This window comes from Anguilla anguilla, chromosome 1 (genome assembly GCF_013347855.1).
Source record: "Anguilla anguilla isolate fAngAng1 chromosome 1, fAngAng1.pri, whole genome shotgun sequence".
Taxonomy (NCBI): Eukaryota; Metazoa; Chordata; class Actinopteri; order Anguilliformes; family Anguillidae; genus Anguilla; species Anguilla anguilla.
In genome coordinates this window covers 795,228-806,393 of record NC_049201.1, presented here as the reverse complement: position 1 = coordinate 806,393, position 11,166 = coordinate 795,228, and the positions used below count along the sequence as shown (strand labels likewise).

The following is an 11,166-nucleotide window of genomic DNA, read 5'->3' as shown; positions in this document are numbered from 1 at the left end:
TGGTGACACGCTTGCACTTCTAAAATGCATAAGGACCGTTGCTATGGAAACTGAGAACGTCCTGCTGCATCCATAGCGCACATTTACCTGCTCATAAAAACTAAGGAAATTATTCGCTGTCACTTTTTTCTGATGGCAATATTATCAGTTGTTGGAAATGTATGTATACATTAATGGGGAAACTTAAATAATGTTAGGACCTTACTTTAAAGGCTGATTACACACAGGCAGTATTTTGACAGATAAAAAAAAAAGATAAATGAATAATCCCAAATCAGAAGGATTAATTCATTTGTAAGGGTTTTCAATGTAAATCTGGCTGTTCCGGTGCACGCATTGCGAAATAAACCCCAGTAAACGGAGGAGTTTTGTTTGGGAACGGTCAGGGTTGTTTGTGCGAGCCTGCAGCATTTTTCTGCTGAAATTTTTCGTGTTCGTGGACTTTGCGCTACTTTGATGCAGCGGCTGGATAAACTCGGACTGTGCCGGATAGATCTGGGCCAGCTGGCCTTCCTCTCATCCGCGTGCGGTTCGGAGAAGCAGAAATGAAGTTCCCTCACTAGCGTCCTGCTTTTTTACAGCTGCTGATACCATCCTTTATTTTCACCCAGGAGAAGGTCTGCTTCCTTTTAAATGCGGTTAACTGTTTCAGCCTGTGCGCTGATGCATAGAGAGGGTGGGGGTTGGGTGGAGGTTAGGGTTAGCCTATGCGCTAATGCTTGGAGAGGGTGGGGGTTGGGTGGAGGTTAGGGTTAGCCTGTGCGCTGATGCTTGGAGAGGGTGGGGGTTGGGTGGAGGTTAGGGTTAGCCTGTGCGCTGATCCATAGCGAGCGTGAGGGTTGGGTGGAGGTTAGGGTTAGCCTGTGCGCTGATCCATAGTGAGCGTGAGGGTTGGGTGGAGGTTAGGGTTAGCCTATGCGCTGATCCATAGCGAGCGTGAGGGTTGGGTGGAGGTTAGGGTTAGCCTGTGCGCTGATCCATGAAGAGGGTGGGGGTTGGGTGGAGCTTGCAAAATCACGGACATTTAATTATGAACCCCATTTGTATTATCCCTGCCTGCCTGCCACAGTTCCCAGAGTATATGTAGTAGTCCTGTGTCCTGCACAGAGTTCTCCATCACGGCTGTCACCTGGGACTGTAAATACAAACTAAATCTACCCACCCCGATCCCATCGTCTCTCTATGCCCTGCACAGAGCTCTCCATCCCGGCTGTCACCTGGGACTGTAAATACAAACTAAATCTACCCCCTCCCTCCCCCCCCATCCCCCTTCTCTGTAGGGTGTGTTTTTCACTCTCAGCTTGTCGGTGTCCGTTTCAAGATCTTAAAATTTACAAGACCGTTGCCTGGGGTCCTCGCAGTTAATCTGGCCTGTTACTCAAAGGGCGAGCCAGCTGTCAGCCTGGGCTGGAGCCCAAAACGCGCTGGGCGCTGGCCTGCTGTCAGACCCAAACACCCGCTGGCGCCAGACCTGTTATTGGGGTCTAACATCACTGCAGCAGGTCTGAAGAGCAAGCTGGACGTGAGTCCTCCTCCACACGCATACCGTACACCAAACAGTATGTGCCTCAGCATATGCCAGAATATCTCCAATATAGTAGGGCCATCAATCAGGGAAAAATGTGATTTGAATGTTGTATTTCCAAGAACAACAGAGATTTAAATATATTCAAATGGGTGCATTTTTCTGCGCTTGATCCTCCTGATGGTTTTCAAATTTTTGGCCAACAGAAGATGTCAGAATTTTTATCCATAGACTTTGTTTTTCTTGTGCAGGGTTTTTTTTCTGCCTTTCCTATTTTTTTTCTGTTCTTTTTTCCAAAGAATAATGGTTTCAGCTGGTTTGTGGTGTTTATCCGGCTGTAAGATTCATCAGCACCAGCCTGAGTGTTGAGCTCAGTCTGCAGTCACTGTGAGCTCAGTCTCCAGTCATTGTGAGCTCAGTCTGTAATCACTGTGAGCTCAGTCTGTAATCACTGTGAGCTCAGTCTGCAGTCACTGTGAGCTCAGTCTGTAATCACTGTGAGCTCAGTCTGTAATCACTGTGAGCTCAGTCTGCAGTCACTGTGAGCTCAGTCTGCAGTCACTGTGAGCTCAGTCTGTAATCACTGTGAGCTCAGTCTGCAGTCACTGTGAGCTCAGTCTGCAGTCACTGTGAGCTCAGTCTGTAATCACTGTGAGCTCAGTCTGCAGTCACTGTGAGCTCAGTCTGCAGTCACTGTGAGCTCAGTCTGTAATCACTGTGAGCTCAGTCTACAGTCACTGTGAGCTCAGTCTGCAGTCACTGTGAGCTCAGTCTGCAGTCACTGTGAGCTCAGTCTGTAATCACTGTGAGCTCAGTCTACAGTCACTGTGAGCTCAGTCTACAGTCACTGTGAGCTCAGTCTGCAGTCACTGTGAGCTCAGTCTGCAGTCACTGTGAGCTCAGTCTGTAATCACTGTGAGCTCAGTCTGCAGTCACTGTGAGCTCAGTCTGTAATCACTGTGAGCTCAGTCTGTAATCACTGTGAGCTCAGTCAGTGCTTGTGACGATCCTCTCTGGACTGGAGCAGTGGTACCTGTGTCCTGCTAAACAGGCCTGAGGAGGCGCAATTAAATATGCAGCAGGAAAAACACACACACACACACTCACGCACACACACACACCCAACATACGCACACCCCCCACACACACACGCGCGCACACACCCCCCCCCACACACACACACGCGCACACACCCCCCCCCACACACACACACGCACACACACACACCCCCCCCACACATGCACACACCCCCCCCACACACACACACACCCCCCATGCACCCGCACGCACACACACGCACGCACACACACACACACCCCCCCCCCCCCCCCCCCCACACACACACACACACACACCCACCCACCCCCCCCAACCCTAACACACATACCCCTAGTACATTTTCTCCCCTTGGGACATTTTCAGTATATTGATTCCAAAGCTTGTTTTACTCGCGTTCCTGCTGCCACACATGCACTCCTGATTAAGACAGCAATTAAAATACCTGATTAAGGGTTTTTTTTGCCGTCAATATTATTGATTAGGTTGCCACATGATGTGAAATCACATTTTTTGTTCATTTGGTAATTTTGTCTTTAAATCTTTTTTTCATCTGATATGGGCTGGGTGAGCATGCGATGGTTCACAGATCATTCAGGAGATTAATGTAATCCCTCCTTTTCAATTAGTGTTTTAATTACGTTCTCTTGGTTTTCTGATTGGGTTTGATTGGGGTGTAATTAGCAGCCGGTGTGTAATCAGTTCTTTAGCAGTCGGCTGATTCCATCTCAGTTCACTGATGAGATGGTTATACTTGATAATCTCGTTTGATTTAATTGGCTGTATTATATATTTTTTTGTTCATTTATTAATTAATAAATTAAGAAAGAACATAATGAAGAGGGACAGTTATTGGTCCCAGAATGGTGTGTGAGCTGAGTTCTGGTTTCTTCACAAGAGCATTATTAACGCTGCTAGTTAAAAAAACACGCCCCGTATGAACGTCTTTAATGCAGTAAATCAGCACATTTGGTTAATGCATCTCCTGTTGATTATGCATTGAGGTCATCTGTATCAGCACAGGATACTAGCTTATAATCAGGACAGTACAGCAGACAATACAGTAGATCTTATATATTTTACAAACAGGGTCTATAGTTTTATATAGCTTATATATAAAATCTGCTCGACTGTGCTTTACTCAGTGTAGCATTAGCTTACTGGCGTTGTAGTTAGCATTGCGGTAAATCCCCAGTGCCTGTGCGGACGGTTCAGATGCTAAGAGCTCATTTGCATTGAGTGCCAAAATGGATAAGCCCTCAGCCTTCCTGTTAGCGTCTGCCCTGGCGTTGGAGTACCCCGCTCTCTCCATGTAGCACCACGCACCGCTCCTGCATATCAATAATCAATAAATATTTAACTGCAGCACACTTAAAGAAGCTTTATGGTATATTAATTAGCAGGGTTATTCATGCGCTGTTATCAGGAGCGATTAAATATTAAGGCACAGTCACACACGGGGAATTTCTGCCTCCGGGTGGATCGAGCGCTTTGAGAGAATGAGGACTTTTATCACACAAAAAAAAATACATTTTTTACCGTTGTCATGACGTCAGACATCAGGCCTGGTATACTGGGGGGAGGCCCGGAACCCCCCCCCCCCCCCCGTAGAACTCTGCTGAGGAACCGTAAACGAGCGGCTCGACTTCCTCCCGCCCCTCGCTCTTCCTCCCGCCCCTCGCTCTTCCTCCCGCCCCTCGCTCTTCCTCCCGCCCCTCGCTCTTCCTCCCGCCCCTCGCTCTTCCTCCCGCCTCTCGCTCTTCCTCCCATCCCTCGCTCTTCCTCCCGTCCCTCGCTCTTCCCTGCTGTGCGCACGGCAGGCCACCCAGGGGACGGGCTCTGACCCCTAGCCGTGTCCTAATTAATTGAGGGGGGAAGGGCGAAGGGTGTCTTTGCAGAGAGGCCACTCAAACCTTTCCCGCGAAACGGGCCCAGCGGGTGCGGCTGCTCTCCGCTTGCAGTTGGCTGGGAAAGGAGCTGCAGGATTCTGGGCTGGGGGCCAGGAAGCCTCCGAGCCTCAGAGCTCCTGCGCTTTCCTGTAGGGTGAGAGAGGGGTACAGACCTCCCAGACACTGAGCTGGGAGCATTAGCAGGAGGGTTAGCTGGAGCGTTAGTGGGAGGGATTTGCGGGAGGGTTAGCTGGAGCGTTAGCGGGTGGTTTAGCGGGAGGGTTAGCGCTGTAGGGCTCTGAGCTGGGAGCGTTAGCGGGTGGGTTCGTGGGAGGGTTAGCGGGTGGGTTAGTGCTGTAGGGCTCAGAGCTGGGAGCGTTAGCGGGTGAGTTAGCAGGTGGGTTAGCTGCAGCATTAGCGGGTGGGTTAGCTGGAGCGTTAGCGGGTGGGTTAGTGGGAGCGTTAGCAGGAGGGTTAGCTGGAGTGTTAGCGGGTGGGTTCGCGGGAGGGTTAGCTGGAGCGTTAGTGGGAGTGTTAGCGCTGTAGGGTTCTGAGCTGGGAGGGTTAGCGCTGTAGGGCTCTGAGCTGGGAGCGTTCGCGGGAGGGTTAGCTGGAGCGTTAGTGGGAGTGTTAGCGCTGTAGGGCTCTGAGCTGGGAGGGTTAGCGCTGTAGGGCTCTGAGCTGGGAGCGTTAGCGGGTGGGTTAGCTGGAGCGTTAGCGGCAGATGGAGCGGAGATGAAGGAGCCAGTGGGGGTCGTTTACGCGTGTCGGGGGCGGTTAACGGAAACGGCTTCGCGTTCGGACAGAAACAGCTTGTCTGCACCCCGCCCCATATGGCCTCCCTCCCCTGTTTACACACGCTCTGTTTGGAGCCCTAAATCTGCCCGTGACTCACTCTCAGACACAGACTCTGGGCTGTGCTAAGGGTCATCCCAGGCCACTTCTGATTGGCCTAGAGAGAACCGGCTTCTGCTGTCTAAGGAAAAAATCTGACTGATATTTAAAATATTCATGCCACCTAAGGGGAGGGGGGTGGGAGCCAGTTCTTCCTGAAGTCTGATATCTTTAGTTGCTGCAGGTTGGTGGATAGTGGGTAGACCCCTCCTGTAAAATACTGGCCATCAGCTCTGAGCTCCAATCAGACCTCCTTTCCAGGAGGAGGTGCATCTGTGTTCTTTTAACAGCCCTATTTCATGGTCGGGTGCGCAGGGCAAGAGAGCCGCTGCAGCCCTGGTGTGGCAGTGAAGCGCAGCATGAAGGGAGGGGAGGCGGGGCTGAAGGGAGGGGAGGCGGGGCTGAAGGGAGGGGAGGCGGGGCTAAAGGGAGGGGAGGCGGGGCTAAAGGGCAGGGAGGTGAGGCTGAAGGGAGGGGAGGCGGGGCTGAAGGGAGGGGAGGCGGGGCTAAAGGGCAGGGAGGCGGGGCTGAATAGGGCAGCAGTGTAGCACAGTGGATAGGGAACTGGGCTTGTAACCGAAAGGTCATAAGTTCGATTCCTGGGTAATACACTGTCATTGTGCCCTTGAGCAAGGTACCTAACCTGCATTGCTTCAGTATATATCCAGCTGTATAAATGGGTACAATGTAAAATGCTATGTGAAAAGTTGTGTAGGTCCCTCTGGATAAGAGCGTCTGCTAAATGCCTGTAATGTAATGAATAGGGGGAAGGCATGGCTAAAGGGAGGGGAGGCGGAGCTGAAGGGAGGGAGGCGGAGCTGACTGGTGCCAGCGCTGAACCTGGGCTTATCTGAGTGATTAATAGAACCCTTCCTCGTTCTCTTTTAACCCCACATCAGAATAACGCCGTGAGGAAATCCTGGGCTTTGATAGAGCGACTCGGTTTCTCACCACAAGAGCAGCACTGATTGGGTTAACAGCCAAATGTCTGAGACCCACAATGCATCTGTGCACCTGCATGTTCCCTCCTCATTAGATCTCATTGACTCATTAGGGCTCTGTGACTCATTAGAGCTCTGTGACTCATTAGGGCTCTGAGACTCATTAGGGCTCTGTGCCTCGTTAGAGATCTGAGACTCATTAGGGTTCTGTGCCTCGTTAGAGCTCTGGGACTCATTAGAGCTCTATGCCTCACTAGGGCTCTGTGACTCATTAGAGCTCTGTGACTCATTAGAGCTCTGTGACTCATTAGAGCTCTGTGACTCATTAGAGCTCTGTGCCTCATTAGAGCTCTGTGCCTCATTAGAGCTCTGTGACTCATTAGGGCTCTGAGACTCATTAGAGCTCTGTGCCTCGTTAGCTCTGTGACTCATTAGAGCTCTATGACTCATTAGAGCTCTGGGACTCATTAGAGCTCTGTGACTCATTAGAGCTCTGTGCCTCATTAGAGCTCTGACTCATCAGAGCTCTGTGACTCATTAGGGCTCTGTGACTCATTAGAGCTCTGTGACTCATTAGAGCTCTGTGCCTCATCTTTGCTGTGGAGCTGTGCTGAGAAGCTGTGCTCAGCTCGCTGCGGTCATGGTATCTGCTGAGTGCTCCGTCTCACACCCCAGCCACAGCACAGCACAGCACAGCGAGGCTTGTGCAGGAAGCTGTCTCTGATTGGCGCTCGCACTTGATTGCCTGATACCCCGTTTTAACTCCAGGAGGACAAACAAACAAATGATTTTCCACAGCAGAGAGTGCGTCATCAACAGCCAATAAAACAAGCAAACAGCCAAACAAATACCCCCTCAGGCCACAGGAGAGAGTTCTGTGTGCCCAACGATGCTATCTGCACCGACTGTGGCTGTCTGTGACCTCCTTTTACCTTCAAACTCAAAGTGCCCCTTTCACTTTGCTTTTGCATCTTGCGTCCAGCCCGATGGAAACTCTCCGGAAGGGGAAGGGTTCAGTTTAGGGATGGGCAGAAAATGGTTACATGGTGGAAATATAAAATGCATTTACATGTAAAAACAACACGGTTCAGGCAAAGGGGGTCTAAATTGGCCTCATTTCAGTTCATACATGCTACATGCTACCCAAGCTATAGCCAGGAGGTGCTTTTAAATAAAAACATTCAAATACAGCCACAGATCAGGGTTCAGAAGCAAATGCTGTGGCCCGTATAAGAGCACAAATCACAGAAAAACAGTGTGTGATGGGGAGTGCGGAGAGGGCAGCTTCAAATGCAGCATTAATAAGGTGCTGGGTTTACTGACCCTATAAAAAGGTATGCATTCTACAGAATGAAAAACAGGCACAATATGCAATGAATGTGTTTTATTAAAGTAACAACAAATAGAATGTCAAGAAAGTTTTGCTTTAATAAGAACAGGCACTCCACTGGTCATGCTTTCTCTCCTGGTTTTGTTGGACCGTTTCACTGTGAAATCTCTTGTTCATATTCGCTGGGATGTAGACACGCTCGGGTTCGAGCCGATAGCACCTCTGCTTCTCAGCTTGTCGCTCACTCAGTGTTTGTATCTTACATGGCCAAGTATGTGGACACACTACTGTGACTCAGCATATGTGAATCACAGACCCTGAGTCACAGTGTGGAATCACAGACGCTGAGTCCACACTGTGACTCAGGGTCTGTGATTCCACACTGTGACTCCCTTGAACAGATTTCTCCTGATTCTTGAGTATCAAACTTTGTGAACTGCACGCACTTCGAGTTGCCTGGAGGTGGTTATTTGATTAAAATTCCATTGAAAATCAAATCATCACAATCAATTAAAATGAAAGTATTCAAGCAGACTGTGAATATGACTGAGTAAAAAGCTGGTGCCTGACACGTCCTGCCTTTGACCAAAGTTTTTAACGGAGACGCGGCGCAAACTCGCGGTGTTCCGAACACCAAGTTTGCTCAAGACGTTCCGTACAGTGCGCCTTCAATGACCAATAAATAAACATTTACCTCCCAGTCATCTGTAGCTTTTATACGCATATAAAGTTTAATTCCTTCTCTTTCCATAAAACATCAGCAGGAGAGACGTGCGCAGGTCATCTCAGGGTGCAGTGGAGTGGTTTTGGAGGTGCCCTGTGACAGTGTGGGAGGGGGGGCTTCTGCTGGTGAGAGCACTAAATGGGCAGGCTCATTAGAGTGATATAAATGCTTCTAAACTGTAAATTGCTTATTATGAAACAACTCGAAACACTTAAGAGTTGAATTCCCCTCTCTTGATTTATTTATGAATGTATTAAATGAATCTGGTGATGTTTCAACTTCAGTAAAATTTTAATAGTTTTAATACACTACATTTTATTGACACAATAGTTTTAATATACTGCACTTTAGTAACCTATAAAAGGAATTCCCTTTCATGACAATGAATGAGATTAAAAGATTTTATAAGCATTTCATAAGCATTTCCTGATCAATTTTTTAAGCTATTCGGATTCATTTGTTTATTTACAATTAATATAAACTACTATAAATGTAGGCTATTAACACTGAATAATGTAATTCAATCTGTATTTATGAAAAGAATTAACCAAACATTGAATAAAGATTTGCCTGCATAACTGAATGTAGGACTGCAGCAGGTGTGCTTCAGGTGTGCTGTTCAGAACATCGTGAAACTGCGTTACACCGTCAGGTGATATGGAGTTTCAAACACGGGGAAGTAGTGGAGTCCTTTTCTCCATAATTATTGGTCCTGTTCACATCAATTAAAGTGTTTTAGTGTCTTGGAGAGCCAATAAGCAACGACGATCATTAACCTGATTCATCAGGAGAACTGCCCCTGAATTAACGTCCGATTTCTCAGCAATTGGCCGTCTCCCCATGGTGTGTTCGAAACACCGTGAATCTACTTTCATTCAAACACAGTGAGTCTGTGTAAATCCAAACGTGTGCTTGTGTGTGCGCGTGCGTGCGTGTGTGTGTCTGTCTGTCTGTCTGTCTGTCTGCGTGTGTGTGTGTGTGTGCGCGCGCGCGCGCGTGTGCGTGTGTGTGTGTGTGTGTGTGTGTGCGTGTGTGAGATAGTGATTGTGCCTCAGTTCAGTTTTGTCCTCCATTGGTCTTTTCCCTTGTGATTCTGCTGTGCGCTCCAGTTGCAGTTAAGTCCATGACAACTGAATCTGAGTCCTTGTGACAACTGAATCTCCAGCGCTGCAGATCTTACAGTTAATTATAATGGAGCAGAGGAGCCCTGCTGCAGAGCTGTGTAATTGAGCCTGATTCAGCAGGTCTGCAGGCTCCTGGCAGGTGAATCTGTCGTGTTCTGGGGGCTGTTAGCACCGCATAGTGACACTGCCCTGTGGTCTGTAACGCTGCCCCTGTGGTCTGTAACGCTGCCCCTGTGGTCTGTAACGCTGCCCCTGTGGTCTGTAACGCCGCCCCTGTGGTCTGTAACACCGCCCCTGTGGTCTGTAACACCGCCCCTGTGGTCTGTAACACTGCCCCTGTGGTCTGTAACGCTGCCCCTGTGGCCTGTAACGCCACCCCTGTGGCCTGTAACGCTGCCCCTGTGGTCTGTAACGCTGCCCCTGTGGTCTGTAACGCTGCCCCTGTGGTCTGTAACACCGCCCCTGTCTTCTGTAACACTGCCCCTGTGGTCTGTAACGCTGCCCCTGTGGCCTGTAACGCCACCCCTGTGGTCTGTAACACCGCCCCTGTGGTCTGTAACGCTGGCCCTGTGGTCTGTAACGCTGCCCCTGTGGTCTGTAACACTGCCCCTGTGGTCTGTAACACTGGCCCTGTGGTCTGTAATGCTGCCCCTAGTGGTCTGTAACACTGCCCCTGTGGTCTGTAACTCTGCCCCTGTGGCCTGTAACGCTGCCCCTGTGGCCTGTAACGCTGCCCCTGTGGCCTGTAACGCCGCCCCTGTGGTCTGTAACGCCGCCCCTGTGGTCTGTAACGCTGCCCCTGTGGTCTGTATACCTTGACCCTGTGGTCTGTAACACCGCCCCTGTGGTCTGTAACGCCGCCCCTGTGGTCTGTAACACCGCCCCTGTGGTCTGTAACGCCGCCCCTGTGGTCTGTAACGCCGCCCCTGTGGTTTGTAACGCCGCCCCTGTGGTCTGTAACGCTGCCCCTGTGGTCTGTAACACTGCCCCTGTGGTCTGTAACGCTGCCCCTGTGGTCTGTAACACCGCCCCTGTCTTCTGTAACACTGCCCCTGTGGTCTGTAACACTGCCCCTGTAGTCTGTAACGCTGCCCCTGTGGCCTGTAACGCCACCCCTGTGGTCTGTAACGCCGGCCCTGTGGTCTGTAACGCTGCCCCTGTGGTCTGTAACACTGCCCCTGTGGTCTGTAACACTGGCCCTGTGGTCTGTAACGCTGCCCCTAGTGGTCTGTAACACTGCCCCTGTGGTCTGTAACTCTGCCCCTGTGGTCTGTAACACCGCCCCTGTCTTCTGTAACACCGCCCCTGTGGTCTGTAACACTGCCCCTGTGGTCTGTAACGCTGCCCCTGTGGCCTGTAACGCCACCCCTGTGGTCTGTAACGCCGGCCCTGTGGTCTGTAACGCTGGCCCTGTGGTCTGTAACGCTGCCCCTGTGGTCTGTAACACTGGCCCTGTGGTCTGTAACGCTGCCCCTAGTGGTCTGTAACACTGGCCCTGTGGTCTGTAACACTGCCCCTGTGGCCTGTAACGCTGCCCCTGTGGCCTGTAACGCTGCCCCTGTGGTCTGTAACGCCGCCCCTGTGGTCTGTAACACCGCCCCTGTGGTCTGTAACGCCGCCCCTGTGGTCTGTAACGCCGCCCCTGTGGTCTGTAACACTGCCCCTGTGGTCTGTAACACCGCC

At 50.5% G+C, this 11,166-nt stretch overlaps 1 long non-coding RNA gene across 4 annotated transcripts in view; it reads left to right on the top strand.

The window, feature by feature from the left end:
* The window catches only part of LOC118208625, a 53,494-nt gene that overhangs the window by 29,498 nt on the left and 12,830 nt on the right, over nt 1-11,166 (top strand). The gene's annotated exons all lie outside the window — the stretch shown is intronic.